The sequence below is a fragment of the Dipodomys merriami genome, unplaced genomic scaffold (genome assembly GCF_024711535.1).
Source record: "Dipodomys merriami isolate MVZ:Mamm:240054 unplaced genomic scaffold, mDipMer1.0.p SCAF_212, whole genome shotgun sequence".
NCBI classification, from domain to species: Eukaryota; Metazoa; Chordata; class Mammalia; order Rodentia; family Heteromyidae; genus Dipodomys; species Dipodomys merriami.
The window spans coordinates 546,487-561,162 of NW_027203516.1; the positions used below are offsets into that span (position 1 = coordinate 546,487).

General features: G+C 36.9%; 1 long non-coding RNA gene across 1 annotated transcript in view; it reads right to left on the reverse strand.

The window, feature by feature from the left end:
* Nucleotides 1-12,411: 12,411 nt before the first annotated feature.
* LOC138834337 (uncharacterized) overlaps nt 12,412-14,676 on the reverse strand; it is a 40,806-nt gene continuing 38,541 nt past the window's right edge. Inside the window, exon 3 of the long non-coding RNA XR_011374069.1 lies at nt 12,412-12,684. This is a non-coding gene — a long non-coding RNA (uncharacterized lncRNA). The remainder of the gene's footprint in view (nt 12,685-14,676) is intronic.

Below are 14,676 nucleotides of genomic sequence, written 5' to 3' on the forward strand. Positions count from 1 at the left end.
ACAATTATATTCTATCAAGTTGATTCAAACTTGTATTTGAAAATTGCACACTTAACACAAGTATACTTCCACTTTCCACTACCACATAATTAAAATAACAGTAAAGCAAAGATTGGTGTTAGCCATTCATGTGTATAATCCTAGAACTCAGGAGGCTGAGACCTGAATATTTTAGTTCAATGTCATTCCAAACAGATAAAATGTGAAAACTTATCTCCAATTATCCAGCAAGAAACATAAGGTGAGCATGTGACTCAAGGATAGAGTGTCATCAGCCATGAGCAAAACATACAAGGGAGACCATTAAACATCTAGTCAAGCCCTAAAAATGACATATACACACAACAACAACAAAATATACTACGATTAAATAATGAAGACAAAATAGTAAAAAAAGATCCTGAGAAATGTGTAAACATCTGGAAGACAGAAATCATTTGACAGAATTTTGATTCATGAGAGGGAAAAGTCACAGCCTCATTTGTACAATCTCATTGTAGTCATTTGCGTTGAAACCTGGCTACTGGGTAACATGTGAAAGAGTAGACTGGATTACCTGACATAGGAGAAATTGCCTGTGACTATGTACCATCCCACTCTGCAAAATTTAAAATCATGCTTGTTAATTTAAATAAAACTTATTGTTAGAGACTGTTTGGTCCACACAGACTGAGGTCCTTATTTTGAGGCTTCAGACAATTGCTTTTGTTTACAACCACTCCTGTTTTACCCCTCTTCCCTTGTGCAGCTATGCCTTACTTAGCTGGCACCAAGCCAAGTCTTTGAACTAGACACTCCTGCCTTAATGCCTCCCTTTCTCCAGCTACAACTCATTTCACATACTATCTCTGTCTTAGCATTAGTTGTTTTCTGATTAATCCCCATCAGAAAACACTTATATTCATGTAAACGCACTATAAATAACCTAGTTAGAAAAGGGAGAACGGGTTTACCATTGGCTGAGGCTCTTATCTGTAGGTTTGCTCCCTAATAAATCTGTGCTACACTATCTCTTTTTTTCATTGCTTTTGAGTCTGACAAATGATTGATTTGGTTTGATGTAATCCCATTTATCCAGACTTACTTTGGAAATTTTGACCTATTCCAAGGAGCCCTCATGTTTCCCCTAACTCTTCCTGTAAGATTCTTAAGGCATCTGGACTTACATTGAGCTCTTCAATCCATTTGGAATTGATTCTGGTGCAGGAGGATATAAAATGATCTAATTTCAGTTTTCTGTGTAGAGCCAGTTAAACCAATTTTTTGACGAGGCTGTTTTTCTTCCATCCTGTGTTTCTGGCTTCCTTATTAAAGATTATGAGCCTATAGGAATGGATTCATTTCTGGATCTTGAATTCTGTTGCATTGATGGAATTTTGTGCTTCCATGGGAAAGAATGGTATTACCCCATTCTGAAGAAATGGAAAGACTGGGGGGGGGGAATGCTATTAAGGGAAATAAACCAGATCCAATTAAATATATGCTCCATGGTTTTCCTCATTTCTAATAACTAGATATGCCCATAAATCTACAAGTTAATCCAATAGATAGTAAAAGACAAATAATTAAACTTGGATATGATTAACAGCACTCTAAGCATTCACATGGCAAGAACAATGGAAGCTATTCTTAGGAGAGGATCACAATGGCTCAATAGCTATTTGCATATGAACAGATAAATGTTGCTTATTGCAATGAACTCTAAGAATTAATCATATATATGAAATACTTATATCTATATATAATTTTAAAAGATGTCACAAATAACTGACTTCTCTGTAAACTCAAAAGCAAATTTCTAAGCTTAGAAGATAAAATTGAGTTTTCAACACATAAAATAAAATACATAGGGGAAAAGATGGGAGAGAAAATATAAGATGAAAAGTATAATATTTAACTATTGAAGAATTCATAAACAATTTTCAAAACTATACAAGAGAGCTTGGGTACAGCTAAGTTGTAGAACGAGACTAATATATACAAAGCCATGATTTCAATCTCCAAACCTATAGGTCCAATAATAAGTTAATAAATAGTAATAATAAAATATTTACTTGAAATAAATGCTTTTATATTAGAGAGGCCTGAATCCTGAAACTGTAAACAAAGTACTGTCAATTCGTGTATCCATTGCAATGAAACCAAGAATGAAGAGAAAATATTTTCTTTTTATCCATTCCTTTCATTTTCTGTTTTCTTTTTTTCTTTTTCCTTTGGCACTACTGGTGTTTGAAATTGCTAAGGCTCTAACAACTTTAGATTATTTTTCAGGCAAAGCCTCCGTTGAGCAATGATCTCTTACCTATGGCTTCCACATCGTGAGATAACAGGAAAATTACATTATATCTAGCTTTCTTTGTTTTTGTAGTTTTTTTTTTACTAATTTTTTTGTCAAAACTGTCCATTATATCAGTCTTCTAAATCTCTGCCTCCTAATTAGCAAGGTATATTTCATCTAAAGTTTGGGAGCAAACTTGGTTTTAATGTAAACATTCAATATTGACTTCTGTTTTCTAGATATCATTAAATTATATTGAGGTTAGTATGGATCTTTATGATGTTGTAAGAACACACATAATTCCCTTCAAATCTTTTTCCAATTTATTTAAGTATTTCTATTATACATCACAAATACGACATTAATATTTCACAAGTACCTTATGGAGACTTCAGTTACTTTATTTTGTGACATATTAACCACAATATAATTTTATCAAGCCTATATGAATATACAATGTTTACAGATACATTATTTAGAGAATTAATTCATGTTTACTTTTAATATTTTTGGTAAGTACTTGGGTTCAAATTCAGAGCCTTGCATTTGCCAGGCAGGCACCTTACCACTTGAATCATGCCACATCCAGTAATTTTTGCTTTGATTGTTTTTGATATAGAATCTTGCATTTTTTTATTCCTAGGCTACCTAGATACTGAACTTCCTAGTTGTATGTCCAGTAATAGGTAGGATGACATCCACACGTTGGCACATCCAGATTTTATTGATTGAGATGGAGGTCGCTTGTATGTTTTCCAGTTTGACCTTGAACTTTGACTATCCACGTTTCTATTTTCAGAGCAGCTAGGATTTGGCTTCTATTATTTACGTTTATGAAAAGTCTGAAAATATGAGAAAATCATCTAGAGGTTACTGCCATACCAGATTCTAGGTTATTCATTTGTTTGTTCTTTCACAAACTATTATGTGACAAACTGTTTTATATAGCGATATGGCACATCAATAATACAAATATATATTGCTAATGCCAATTCAAACAGCTGTGATGATCTAATTTCTATGTGTGGATTTGTTTCCTGGGAAAACATCCTGAGTACATAGGTCAAAAATTTGATATTCCTAACAAACAAAAATTTTCTTCCATTATGATCAGCAGTTTGCATGAGGGGTTCCATGCCTGTAGAGGAGACTGGTCACAGGGGAATTCCCTGCTGTAACTCTAAAATAAATCTTATCTTTTCAAACTAGCAGAATGGTAAAAATTTGTCAAAATTATTATATGGGAACTTTCTTGATCTGATAAAGAGTACTGCATTAGAATGAAAGTATTCCCAGTTGCTCTGAAATCAGGCAAGGATGTCATCCATTTTTATTCAAACACATAGGGGTTCCGGGAAGATGGCAGAGGAGAAGCTGGAGTCTAAACAAACTCTCGCATAGAAAGAAGTTTTAGAGTTCCAGTGAACAGTCCTAAGCCAGAGATCACACCAAGTATGCCATCACAGGACAGACAGTCAGGCCAGAGAGGGAAAATCCAGGCAAGGAGACACATCTGAGCTCTTGCCAGCTGCCGCTGCAGCAGCGGCAGTGGTGGCAGCAGCGATTGCAGGCACCATACCTGAAACACAGAGAGTCCAGGACGAAGGAGCCAGAAGCAGCAGGCGAGCGGATTCTACTCAACACCAGCAAGAACCGACAAGGAGCAGACATTTTCATCATGCATTTCACAGACCAGAGACGACCCAGGAACCAAGTGGACTCTTATTTCTGCTTGCAAACTTTCTGAGAAGCTTTTGCCAGGCCACAAGAAGTACAGATAAAATTTTCATCCCATATTCTCTTCTCTCAGTTCTCCTGTCCTGAAAAGCTGTTTACTGAACAAAATGGAGCAATGATTGCACAGTGATATAAAGCTGAGCAAGCATTTTCACACTAGTAATAACACCAGAAAGGAACAAGTAGAGGAATCATTATCTGAGTTTCACCAGTATCAAATGACCCATTGCTCCACATGTTTAATTGGGACAACTAATAGATGTTTTGCTAGCTGCCAGTGGCTCACACCAGCAATCATAGCTACTCAGGAGACTGAGGTCTGAAGATTGTCGTTTAAAATGAGCACAAGATAGAAAGATAGATTCCTACCTCCAATTGACTACCATAAAGCTAGAAGTGGTAGTGTGGCTCAAGTGGGAGAGTACTAACCTTTAGCAAAGCAGCTCAGGGACAGCACTCAGGCCCCAAAACCAGCACACACACAAAGAAAGATGCTTCTAGTTCCTGGCCATGTTCTTTTTTATAATGCTTCTTTTGGTGAAGATTTTGTATGTCAAATAATCTCGATGCAAAGTAATAGCTATGCTGTCTTGGGCTTGTAGTCCTCTTCATCTTCTTTACCTGTACAATGAAGAAATTTCTTTGCCAAACTGGTTCAGTGGGAGAATCCAGTCATAATATTCAATGTACATGTGTGAAAATGTGACCATGTAAATGGAGGAGGTGCGATAGAGAAGACAAGATCAAAAAAGTGAAGAGAAGAATGATCAAATTGATGACATCGATCAAGATGTACTCACAAACCGACATATTAAATTAAAACTCCTTAGTACACTACTTGTGTATCATTTTATAAGTAGAAAAAAATGAAACCAGTGCTTCAGTGCAATCCACACATCTTAGGTATAGATTGTTAAAAGCTATTTCTTTTAAAGAATACAGGACAGAGAAGAGTGGAACAAATCATTTCCAGAATAAAACTGATCAACTCTACCCCAAAGTTAACATCAATAGTGATGTTGACCATACACCCTTGATTTCATGCACTGAGAACACATTTCCTCTCTTCCCCCAATCCTGGGTTTAAATTCAGGACCAAGATTCTGTCCCCCCACCCCCACCCTCATAGCTAATGCTCTAGCATTTGAGCCACAAATCCAATTCTGGCTCTTTTTGTTTAATTGGAGATGAGTCTCATGGATTTTCCCGCCCAGACTGACTTCAAATCATAATCCTCACATCTCAGGCTCGGAATATAGGTGTCAGCCATCAGTACCCAGCTTGAGAACTCACTTTTCCATTTTAATTCTCCTTTCCGAAACTTCATAGCCACAATCATGGGAGAAAAGATTTAGAGAGCTGCCACGCCTACTCCAGTGGAGTCTGCTTAGCATGGAAAACCAGCTTTCAGACCTGAGAATGGGGCATCAGAGACCCATCTCTGCGTATTGGGACTTCACTGAAGTTTACCTCAGAGAATGGGGCTTTACAGTGACCTATCTCTGAGTATTGGGACTTCACCGAAGTCTACCTCAGAGAATAGGGCTTCAAAGAGGCCTACTCCTGGAAAAGCTGGCAAACCCATGGGAAAGATGTGTTTCTGCTTTTCTTTTCTTTTCTTCACTGTATAAGAGTGCCTATTAATCTTTTACTGTTCTGCTGCTCATTGTACTTACTCATGCTCAACGTTCCTTTATTCAAAGCTCTTTCTTAAGAGTGTTGAAGACTCCAACATCTGATGAGTGTCTTAAAAATATGACTAAGTCACCAGAGTTAAGTGCTACCCTGAAACCCCTCTTAAGGAGGCGAGTAGACAAGTCATAAGTAAATATAAAAGTATTGGGGGTTTCATGAAGTCACTTCAGCAGGAGGAATTGTCTGTAAGAGATTTACAAGAAGGTGTAGGCGCGGCTAGAAAGGAAAGAATGTATGGCAATTGCTGAGATAACTACTTAGGAGAAAGAACTTCCTGTTACTCTCTTTCATTTACTAAGAGACTTGCTAGATCTAGGCCTCAGTAACCTCACTATTAAAGAAGGAACAGGAAAGATCTTATGGGACAATTAAGGCCTCTATAGAAATAAGGTAATGGTTAGATGGTGACAAACATCGAAACCCATTATATTTCTTAGAGATAAGCCAGAAACAAGTGTCTTTCAGGTGACCAGCTGGTGACCAACCAAGAATGAAGTCCTGCAGCAAAATTGTGTAACCTTTTGCCTTTTCAGGCGACCAGCTGGTGACCACCCAAAAATGAAACCCTGCAGCAAGATTGTGTAACCATTTGCCCTTTCTTAAGGAGACTTTTGCTATAAAAGTTTGTTATCCTCTGCATTAAATCACACTCAGCATCCACTCCTAATGTGTGTTTGTCTGTTTGCCATCTCCCCCCCCTATTCCAGGTTCCTCCCCTTGGTATCCTCCATCATCCCGACAGAGCCGGTCCGCGGCAGAGAGCCCCCAATTGAAGAACATTCTATAAAATGCCCTGTCCCATACTCCTAAAAAGGGAGAAATGCTATCTCTCTCCCTTTGATGAAATGATAGATGTTAGATTATTATATGATATAATAGTAGATATTATTATAATGCTCTCAATATTTACTCCCATCCCCATTGATACCAGGCTTGGTTGTAGAACTTACTTTGACAAATGACATGTGAGAAGTGATGGCATGTGTCTTTTCTGAGCTTTAGCCCTTTGGTTTTCACTCTTTCCATCCCCTGGGAACCTCCAGCAATCAGTCTGGATCCCAGAATGGACACCATGCTGAGTGGAAGTAGATCTGGAATAGGCTTTGTAGCATGAGAGAGAGTAATCAAAATTGTAAGGTATTGCATCCTTGGGTCTGGTTTCCCATATTAAAATTAAGCTCACATTGAGGTCCCAGCTCTAGGTAGTCTAGGTCACTTTCTCTCTATTCCCTCCCATTCTTCCTGAATATTTCCTTCTCATTTTTCCTGAATATTTCCTCTTTCTCCCAGGTGACACCAGTTCTTGAGTCTCCTTATCCTAGAAACTGGTTTTAGGTTTAAACATTGTGGCTTTCTGTTTTACATTTTCTCTTAAGTGTTTCTTCACTTTTGTCTTTCTGGAGTTTTCAGCCAAAAGGTCCCAAGTGTGATGGATCTTCAGATAAAAACCCTCTGCCAGGTCTGAGAAGGTGGCACAGTGTTAGAGTGCTTGCTTTGCATGCATGAGGCCCTAGGTTCGATTCCTCAGCCTCATATAAGCTGGAAGCGACACTGTAAAAGCTGGAAGTGACATTGTGGCTCAAGTGGGATAGTGCTAGCCTTGAGCTGAAGAGTTGAGGGGCAGTGCCCAGGCCCAGAGTTCAAACCCCAAAACCGACCAAAAAAAATTTTAAACGAAGTAAGCCAGGCCCAAAGAAGCATAGGTCCCATGGTTTCTCTTATTTTCAATAATTAGTACATGTCTGAGACAAGCAGAAACTGTCAGATAAGTTGATGTTAGGCGAAATGAACCCCAAGATAAGAACTCAAATTTTTTTCTTTCTTGTGATTGTTTCTGTCATATTTATAAGATGATTTCTTTGTTGCTTTGTATGTCCCTCCGCCACGGTATGCCCACTGTGTTCACTGCACTTGATGTTGGCATACTTTGTGCAGGAGAAGTGAAAAAAAAAATTATTTAAATTGGGATACAGGTGGATCCATTGCAGCAATGAGATGTGCAAGACGTTATGTTGAAAAACGAACTTTACAACTTTGGCGGGATGGGGGTCTGAGGAGGGACCGCTGGGTGGGGGCGGGAAGTTGGGAAGGGATGGGAAGGGGAATCAAAGGAGGCTGCCACAATGCTTGATAAGATATGTACTCATTACCTTGCCCATATAATTGTAACCCCTCTGTATGGTATTTACACAATTTTAAAAAATAAATTCCTCTGCCACATCTGCCTTGCTTGCTTTCACTCCTCTCATGTTGGCATACTAGGAGGCAAGAATAACATGAAGCTCCAGAAACATTTCGGATTGAAAAAGAAACCGCTGCATGGGATGTGAGCGGTGTATTACAAGAGATTGGGGGCTGAACACAGGTAGAAGGGATCACAGCTTCAGCCTCAGCTGGGTTCTGAATCATTGCCCTGTTACCAGCTGTAACCCTTTGATCCAAAATCTATGTGGCGAATTCTGCAATTCTTACTGAATCATCCACACACACAGACTTAGTTAGGCATCCAGTATGACATAAAATATACATTTCTTAAATCAGAGAAATCTGTACCGGAGAAAATGTGCAGAAAGAACTTCATTTAATCAGGTTCACTTCATTTTTACATACTTATAATTTGACTGAGAGGACAATATCAAATTCTCTTAGCCTTCACAAAATCAAAATATCCAAGCAATACACCACTGTAATGAAAAAAATCTTTTTACTAAAGTGAGTATTTGGAATGGGAAAAATCAAATATTATAAAACTTAAAAATTGATCAAATACCAAAAGAAAAAGAAAGACATTGATCAATAATGAACTACCAATGTGTTTAGTAAATAAATGAAATGTTTGAGATTCTTATCCACATAGGAAATACATAGGAAAATATAAAGGAAAGTCACTACGATCCCATCTTACACACCAGAATAGCTATCACCACGCAAATAAACAAACTCCTGGAGAGGTTGAAATATATCAGGAACTGTGTTTGGTGGTGTGGCATTGTAAACTAGTGCAACCCATATGGAGATCCTGATGGAAGTTTACTTGATACAAAAAAGACACATATCTTGAAGACCATTATTGCAAATTGGATCCATACTGAAAGAATATAAATCAATATGAACAAACATGTTCATGGCAGCAATATTCATAGCAACCAAACTGTGTAATCAACCTGGATGTTCCATTAAGAGAGAATAAAGAAAATGCACCTTTCATAGCTATAAACATGTTTTGGTGTATAAGAGAAGTGGATGTTTCTACTATATCATTGCTAAATATTTTTGGATAGATACCTAATCCTAATTTCACTGAGTTTTGTGGTATTGTGTTTTTTCTTTAATGAAGGACTTCCTTATGGATTTCAGAGAAGTTACAATAGGATGAAAATATCATATAAAATGTGCATATTAGATAAAAATTTAAATATGTCAATGAACACATACAGATCATCATATAGAGTTTATAATTTGAGGCAATTTTAAGAAGGCAACAGTAGGGGGAAAATACAATGTTAGAAGCTTAATAACAAATATACAGATATGGAAAAATACCAAGAAAGGTACAACTAATTAGTGCTAACAGTAACAAAACATTTTCATAAGTTTTAAAAATGAAACTATTAAAATAATACTTAATAACATCAAATAACTATGGCATGGAAGAAAATATAGCATAGACATATTTTCCCAAAAATTTGTTTTATTTTATAACAAATGGATTAAAACAAAATGTAATTACATGTCTGAAGATGACACACTTTCAAGTGTCATTGATTGAATCCAGCAAAGGAAAGTAACCGACAAGTATAGGGTAAGAACAACCTGGTTTATGGAAGAAGACACTGAGTAGAACTTTGTGAGGAAAGAATGTTCTTCTTTTTCCTCATTAAAATAGGACAGCTACCTTTTGAGAGAACACTTGTAATGTATTGAGAGCAGTGGAGTTACTAATTTAGGTAGCAATTTATTACTTTTATTACCTAATCTTGTGATGTGATTCCTAAATGATGTGTGATCCTAGATTTTCTGAGCCCTTTTTTCACCCAGAGTTTCTAATTCCTCCCCATGCCAATGATTCTGCTACTCTCATTTTTTCTTCATTGTCAACTCAACTCCTGTGGCCTTTAGTTGCATGAGAAAGAGCTGAAGAAATATGAGGATGGCCTGGTGTCTGAGGTAACATCCACTCCTGTTCGGAGGATCTGGGGAAGGATCACCATGTGGGACTCATAATCAGATATTAATTGACTTCTTTGGAAATGGAGAAACTCACTCCCTCAGGCAGAATCTGTCATTCTTTGACTTTCTCTGAAGAGATTTGGTAATAGGGAAAAATTCAGAGAATGAGCTTTCTCACCACCCACCACAGCCTTTTCAAAATGAACAGGATCAAAATTAAAAGTGGCCTCAGTTCCCATAGGGCTAATCAAAAGCCAAGAGATCATACATTCCTCCTCACCAGGGACCGTCTGGTAGGAATAGAGTCTGGGCAAAGTCTAAGATGGAGATAAAAATGAGACTGGGCCTAAGGAGGACACAAAAGAATGACCCTCTCTTTGACTACAAGTGAGTTGTGTAGTGAGACATGACAACTTCCTTCATATATGAAAATTCACTAGGTGAGTTATCTCACTGTCACTTTGCAAGAGATCAGTTTCCCCAAAGGAGAAGTTGTTAAATGTTGTGACTGTCAGGTTGCTCTCTAGGCTGTTGTCTCTCCCACCCCTTCCTATGCCAGGAAATTGCTTCTTTTAGGCACTCAACTACTTGTCCTGACTCTTAGGCAGGAATACCGTAGGCTATTCTTTTGCCAACCTCTTTCATTTGAGGTAGAATAGGCCCAGGCACTGCTCATGCCAAGGGGTAAATTCAAGAAGGTGTGTATAAGCTCATATTTGTATTGAAAAATAATCATATTCAAAGAATTAAAGAAATTAATAATTGAGAGATTTAGGGTTTATAGCCAATAAATTTAAGTAATTATTACTAACAAATCTAGAATCATGGATTAGGAAGAGAACAGTGAAGTAGATTCAATATAATTTGCAAAAGATACACCATAGCCATAACAAGAGATGAGAGTGTGAAGGAACTATTGGCATAGGTCAATTTACTATCTTAGGAGTGACATTGGATAGGAGGCTTTTAGAATAATATCTAAAACAGAGGAACTTGCTTGGCACTGGTGGCTCACACCTGTGATCCTAGCTACCCTGGAGGCTGAGATCTGAGTATTATGATTCAAAGCATGTCCAGACAGAAAAAGCCAGAAGTGGTACATGGCTCAAGTGGTAGAGCACTAGCACTGAGCTCTAGGACACTACATAGGCCATGAGTTCAAGCTTCAGGATCAGAAATGCAACAACAACAAAACAATAATGATAAAAATAAATAAAAAAGGACTTAAAGATGTGTGATGGAATGAGGCTGATGTGTAACTTTTTATGGAACCTACAAGGAGACAAAATTTGGAGCAAAATGATATCTATTCATGACTAATCAAGGATGCAAAGCAAATGCCAAATTCCTCTTCTCAAAAACTTGCAAATGTCAGCCGGGTTGGTGGCTCAGTGGTAGAATGCTTGCCTGGCATGCATGAGACCTTGGGTTCTATTTCTCAGCACCACATAAGCTGAAAAAGCCAGAGGTGGAGCTATGGTGGTAGAACACTAACCTTGAGCTTAAGAGGTGAGGGACAGCGCCCAGGCCCAGAGTTCAGGCCCCATGAATGGCCATAAAAACAAAACAAAACAAAACAAAAAAACTAAACTAAACTTCCAAACATATCTTTTCTCATAATTGAGGAGAGGCTTCTTTTACAGGAATTCTTATCTAGCTCAAGGTGATCAGAACTTCAGTAGAATTTTCCTGTTGAGATGTAATGTGCCTAACTGTACTGAAGCTAATCATGGCTAGGAAAGTATGGACTGATACATTTGTTGTATTTTTCTTCATAAATATATAATATCCTCAGGTATTATATGAAACATATTTCATAATAAACAATATATTATACATTATATATAATATATTAAATATACTATAATATAACATATATATTAACAGACTTCCTAATTTTAGAGTTAGGAATAAGCAACATATTAAAAGAAAAATGCTTGAATCTCTGAGTAATTTCTCTACCACAGGACAATTCCAAGTTTCATTCTTATTACCCAAAGAGCAACCTAGGGAAGCAATGCCCATGGAGGTGGTTCCCTGGATTTTGGAAACTGTTATTGCATATATATATATATATATATATATATATATATATATATATATATATATATATATATATATATGTGTGTGTGTGTGTGTGTGTGTGTATGTATATGTATATATGAAATATTGTTTTATACTAGTGAATATATCTGAAACTATAATAACAGATAAATAAGTGAGCACCTATGTGCACACACACTCAATCACTTTTAAATATAAGAATTTCTTTTCTATGCTGCTATTCACCTACAGAGAGAGTACATGAGTTGCCATTGAATTGTCCTGGAAGTTCTTTATCTGGCTACTCTAGCTTCACATCCTTTGTTCTGTAAGTAGCCAGATGATATGTGTTCAACATACTTATTACAGGCTTAAGTATCCACCCTGACACACAGAGAAACTTGGATTTCAGAAATGCCACAAATAAGTGGGAGGTACACAGTACTTTTCAAAATTGAAAAGATTATATATTTATTAGAAAGCTCGTAAGAAAAAATATTCAATGTAGGATGAAACACTTCCGAAACTATAGTTTAAATTAAGTATAACCGGGTGGAGGTAGCTCATGCCTGTAACATTTGCTAATCTGGAGGCTGGAATATGAGGATCACAGTTCAAAGCCAGGTTGAGAAAAGTCCCCGCGGGACACTTATCACAAATTAATCATTGAAAACTAAAATTGATTCTGTGCCTCGAAGTTGTAGAGAGCTAACCTTGAGCAAAAGTCATCAGAAGCAGTGCCCAGGCTCTGAGTTCAAATTCTGTAATAGATAAGAAATAAAATAAAAAATAAATTACATATATTTTTTTTACCAACTCTGTAAAAGGAAAATAGGATATGATACATGGCAACATAAGACTTCAAGTTACAAAGTTCCAGGGCATTTCCTCACTATTGATAACTAGGAGTAATCCATATATAAAAAAAAAAGATGAACAATTTATACCAAATTTCAAAATATGTTATACAAAGTAAATGCTATAAACATGCTTTCCGCAGTCTAGTAACATCATATTGTGTAAAGAATCTGATTAACTGATTCATGAAAACCAATACTATGCAGTTAAAAAATCCTATATCTCAGGTGTCAACTTAGCACAATACTTTGAAGCTATGATGTCTGTTTTGTATATTATCCACCCCTATCCATCCCACAATGGCAGAAAGCTCTTCCTGAGAAAGTCCAGAGACCTATCTACTGTGAGTGCCCAATGTAGACCTGTTCCCATTCTCTATTATTTGGGCATGTGATGGACTGAATATCTGATAACTTGGAAAAGGCACAATTTGGGACTGGCTTCCAGTAATGATATTTTAGTTCTCTGAAAAAAAGGAAATTGAAGACAGAGGGAAAATTTACCAGATCCCTGAAAGATTTCTATCATTGTGCTAAAACTGTACCCTCCTACTGACACTTGAACAAATGTCAGTAATTGTCACACCAACCACATGTCCAAAAAATAACTTTCCAAATATTGACCGGTTTTTACTTTGGTAAATCAAGACACAATATTGTGGCCGTGTTTTACTTAAACTATTAGCTATGTTTGGCCCAGGGATAATTGACCTTACAAATTTCTTAAATTTTAGGTCATCACATACTCACTTCGTAGCCCTTAAACATTAAAAATACCTATCCATATAAGTCTGCATTACATATTTATTACTGTTTTTCTTCATTTGTCATGTTTTACATATTTGGCTATCCCAGGGCTTAGTTCTGTAATGTTCATTCTCATGGTTGTTATCACTGAATACATGTAATTATTTCTGTTTTTTCTCTCCAACTCTGTTTTTTTCTTTAATTCAAGTCCTTAATAGCATCCTGTTTACTATTCTCTCCCCTTCTTTGTAGAAAGGTCCTCACTATGAAGTGTCAAGTGGTCTGGACATTTCAAGCCTTGTCTCAGTGACAGAAATGATGGGATTAGGGACATGTTCTCTCATGACTGGCTTTTAGGAAGCTCACAATAAAGCAATACCAATATACATAAATAAACTTTTGTGAATGATGTGTATTCACTTCCTCAACTGCCAAAATTAAATTCATATATCAAAACATCAAATTACTTACATTATAATATATGCGGTTCAACTGGCATCACTAACACCTCCATAAATCAAATGCAAACTAAAAGCTCTACTTCAAAAACCAACTTCAAAGGCAGTGTTGGAAATACAAGAAGATAAACAACAAATCTAAAGTAGTGAGATCTTTAACCCAGGCAATGAGCAATGATAGCTGAAATTTTAACCAGGCTTGAAAAGTTCGGTTGACCACTAACTATGTGATTAGCGTTGCAGAGTTGACCTTGGGATCAAGATTGGAGGTAAAATTCAAAGGCAGCTAAGGTTGCCGCAGTATTGTAGCTCGATACAGTGTGACCCTCCCTGATAATGGTAAAGCATAGAGTAGAAGCTAAGTCAGTAAAATGTATAGGAAGGATTCTCCACTGAGAATAATAGCAGGGGGTGATCATCACTCTTGTTTCGAAAATGTTCAGCCCATCATTCTACTTTAAGCTCTAGCATAATTCTGATATAAAGACAATTATGACACAACAATGTGCCATTAGTGCTGAGCAGTGTGGGTGTATATTACGCTAACATATGTAAAATCCTTAGAGGTATGGAATGGCCTGACCCTCACACTTCGTTCTATGTTGTTGAGTTTCATGGAGAAATGTTCATAATTAGGGAATTCACACTCATCTAAATCTGATTCAGTCAACTGAGATAAGACATTAGGGTC